This window comes from Ovis aries, chromosome 1 (genome assembly GCF_016772045.2).
Source record: "Ovis aries strain OAR_USU_Benz2616 breed Rambouillet chromosome 1, ARS-UI_Ramb_v3.0, whole genome shotgun sequence".
NCBI classification, from domain to species: domain Eukaryota; kingdom Metazoa; phylum Chordata; class Mammalia; order Artiodactyla; family Bovidae; genus Ovis; species Ovis aries.
Genome location: NC_056054.1, coordinates 148,301,748 through 148,306,315, shown reverse-complemented (window position 1 = coordinate 148,306,315; position 4,568 = coordinate 148,301,748).

Genomic DNA, 4,568 nt, shown 5'->3' with positions numbered 1-4,568 from the left:
AGAAAAGCTCTAAATAATTATGAAAAATTATTTTAAAAATTATAAAAAAGCAATAATTAGATAAGATATAAGAAAGAAAAAGAATAATCAAAAGTAAATATCATGTATCCACTTACCATCATGAGAGAATATCACCAGTTATTGATTCCATCCTCAAACTCATCTTCTTCCCTAATCCCTCTCCTTATCCCAAATTTTACCATGGATTTTGTTTTTACCCTTTTTTTTAATAAGCTGTTTAGCATTTCCATTTGCATATATGGAAAATACTTATTTTAACACATTTTGAGCATTGCATGAATAGAATTTTAATATATGTGTATGTGTGTATTTAGATCGCTTTGCTTCATTCATTTTAAAAATTTATCCTTGTTAATACAAAAATCTCTAACTTATTCATTTATATTTAGATAGGATATTCCATTGAATGCATAGAAACAAAATTAATTTACTCACGTATTCTTCTCTAAATGCTTATTAGGATGACTTGCAGATTTTTTCTATTATAAGAAATAAGTACTGCTAGAGGCACTTTTGTACATTTCTCTAGTTTCACATGAGCTAGAGTATCTTTAGAGTGTATAATTAGCATTAATGAGTAGTGGGGTTTGTTTATCTTCAACTTCTCTAAAATTCAGATTTTTCCTCAAATATTTTAGCTTCCATCAAAAGCATAGAAGACTTTCCATTGCTCTTAATACTTTTCAGAATTTAGTTTTGTCAGATTATTAAATTTTTGTCTATCTGGATGTGAAATGATATCTCATTATGTTTTTAATTTCCATTTGATTTGCATTTCTCTGGGGGACTGTCAAGCAGGAGCTGCAGATTTGGAGGAAGCAAGAGACACAGCTGCTGTGAGAGAAGTCCCCAAAGTAGAAAGCGGTGTGCATGAAATCCCACGGCTTTCCTCTCCTCACACCCAGCTTTCCATAAATGACCCCAGTTGGAAAAAAACCTCCCTGAAAATCTGAGATTAAGGAAGCCTGTTGGATGTAATTACCTGATGTACAGATCAGGGCAGAGAAGGACAGAAAATGCATTTGAAATCAAATATGAAAATGGCTATCATAGCTGTACAACTTTTAACTTGTAATTGAAGTTCTCTTCCACTAGAAGAGAAACTCAAGGATGAAATGTTTTTGTGTTCATTTCGTTCGCTCTGCTAGAAGAGCTCTGCCTCATAAGAAGTACTCAGTAAATATCGCATGAATGAATACGTCAAGACCCACACAAGTCACACCCTTTCACATATTGAAATAATATTATTTGAGAATTGAATTATTAAATTGTTTTCGTTTAACTTTTACAACTTTATAACGAGCAGTTTTAGGTTCATAGAAAAACTGAGAAGAGTACACGGAGATTTCCCATATACTTTTTGCCGTAACACAGGCATCATCTTCTGCATTATCAACACCCACCGTCCCATCCCACCCCCAGCAGAGTGGTACATTCGTCACAATCAGTGAGTCTAGAGTGACATGTCATAATCGCCCAAGTTCTGGGTTTATAGGAGGGTTCACTATTGCTCAGGTACATTCTTATGGGTTCTGACAAACCTACAGAATAGTTTCCTTACTTTAAAAATGCTCAGTGCTCTGACTTCCTTCTCTCAGCCCCTAGCCACTATTGATCTTACTGTCTCTATAGTTTTGTCCTTTCCAGGATGTCACAGAGATGGAATCATGCAGTATGCAGCTTTCTCATATTGGCTTCTTTCACTTGGTAATATGCATCTTTGAACTTTCCTCCATGTCTTTTTGATGTCTTCTTAATGCTAATTAAAATTCCCTTCTCTGGATGGGAATATGATATGACCACAGTTTTTCTACCCATTTACCTGCTGAAGGATACCTTTATTGTTTTCAAGTTATAACAACTATGCATAAAGCTGCTAACAACATTTATATGCAGGTTTTTGTGTGGATAATGAATATGAGACATAGGAGAAAATCATTTTCAAAAGCCCCTGTACTTTTATGATAATTTTCTGAGATTTAATGATATCCTGAAATTCATTCTCCTCTAACTCCAGCATAGATAGCAGGAATCATTCACTCATATTTTACCTCCATGTTTATCTCTGCCACTGATAAAATAACAATCACCTATAGGTGGCGCTAGAGGAAAAGAGCCCCCTGCCAATGCAGGAGATACAAGCATTGCTGGTTCCATTCCTGTGCAGGGAAGATCCCCTGGAGGTCACGGCAACCCACTCCAGTATTCTTGCCTGGAGAATCCCATGGACAGAGGAGCCTGCAATACTGCACTCTATAGGGTCGCAGAGTCCGACATGACAGAAGAGACTTAGCATGAATGCATGTATCCACTACAGGACTCTCTTCCCCATCCATTTGTATAGCTCCGTTTCCTAGCCCACTCCTCTATCCTTGTTACTGCTATTTTCACTGTGTTCCGTAAAATCACTTTTTAGAATCCCTGTACCTGAACTGTGTTGCTTCTAGTTCTACACATGGCTGACTTACTTTTTATGTGTAAGATATTCAACCAATACCAACTAATGTCAAGATTGGGAGTTGACTGCAACTCAGATCTTGAACTCCTTATTGCAAGATTCAGACGTAAATTGAAGAATGTATGAAAAACCACTAGACCATTCAGATATGACCTAAATCAAATCCCTTATGATTATACAGTGGAAGTGACAGATTCAAGGGATTAGATCTGAGAGACAGTGTGCCTGAAGAACTATGGATGGAGGTAAGTGGCATTGTACAGGAGGCAGTGACCAAGACCATTCCCAAGAAAAAGAAATGCAAAAAGGCAAAATGATTGTCTGATGAGGCCTTAATAATAGCTGAGAAAAGACAAGTCAAAGGCAAAGGAGAAAAGGAAAGATATACCCATTTAAATGCAGAGTTCCAAAAAATAGCAAGGAGGGATAGAAAAGCCTTCCTCAGTGATCAATGCAAAGTAATAGAGGAAAACAATAGAATGGGGAAGACTAGAGATCTCTTCAAGAGTATTAGAGATACCAAGGGAACATTTCATGCAAAGACTGGCACAATAAAGGACAGAAATGGTACGGACCTAACAGAAGTGGAAGATATTAAGAAGAGGTGGCAAGAATACACAGAACTGCACAAAAAAAGATCTTCATGACCCAGATAATCATAATGATGTGATAACTCACACTCACCTAGAGCCAGACATCCTGGAATGTGAAGTCAAGAGGGCCTTAGGAAGCATCACTATGAACAAAGCTAGTGGAGATAATGGAATTCCAGTTGAGCTATTTCAAATCCTGAAAGATGATGCTGTCAAAGTGCTGCACTCAATATGCCAGCAAATTTGGAAAACTCAGCAGTGGCCACAGGCCTGGAAAAGGTCAGTTTTCATTCCAATCCCAAAGAAAGGCAATGCCAAAGAATGTTCAAACTACCATACTGTTGCACTCATCTCACAGGCTAGCAAAATAATGCTCAAAATTATCCAAGCTAGGCTTCAACAGTACGTGAATTGAGAACTTCCAGATGTTCAAACTGGTTTTATTTTATTTTTTTTTTCAAACTGGTTTTAGAAAAGGCAGAGGAACCAGAGGTCAAATTGCCAACATCCATTGGATCATCAGAAAAGCAAGAGAGTTCCAGAAAAACATCTACTGCTTTATTGACTACAACAATCTATGGAAAATTCTTAAAGAGATGGGAATACCAGACCACCTGACCTGCCTCCTGAGAAAACTGTGCGCAGGTCAAGAAGCAACAGTTAGAACGGGACATGGAACAAAAGACTGGTTCCATATCAGGAAAGGAATATGTCAAGGTTGTATATTGTCACCCTGCTTATTTAACTTATATGCAGAGTACATCATGCGAAATGCTGGGCTGGATGAAGCACAAACTGGACTCAGGATTGCTCGAAGATATATCAGTAACCTCAGATATGCAGATGACACCACCCTTATGGCAGAAAGTGAAGAAGAGCTAAAGAACCTCTTGATGGAAGTAAAAAGGAGAGTGAAAAGTTTGGCTTAAAACTCAACATACAAAAACGGAGACCATGGCATCCGGTCCCATCACTTCATGGCAAATAGATGGGGAAACAATAGAAACAGTGAGAGATTTTATTTTTTTGGACTCCAAAATCACTGCAGCCATGAAATTAAAAGATACTTACTCCTTTGAAGAAAAGCTATGATCAAGCTAGACAGCATATTAAAAAGCAGAGATATTACCTTGTCAATAAATGTCCTTATAGTCAAAGCTATTGTTTTTTCCAACAGTCATGTTATTGTGAGAGTTGGACAATAAAGAAAGTTGAGCGTGGAAGAATTGATGCTTTTGAACAGTGGTGTTGGAGAAGCCTCTCGAAAGTCCCTTGGACTGCAAGGAGATCCAACCAGTCCATCCTAAAGGAAATCGGTCCTGAATATTCATTGGAAGTATTGATGCAGAAGCTGAAGCTCCAATACTTTGGCCACCTGATGCGAAGAAGTAACTCATTGGAAAAGACCCTAATGCTGAGAAAGATTGAAGGCAGGAGGAGAGGGAGACAACAGAGGATGAAATGGTTGGATGGCATCATTGACTCAATGGACATGA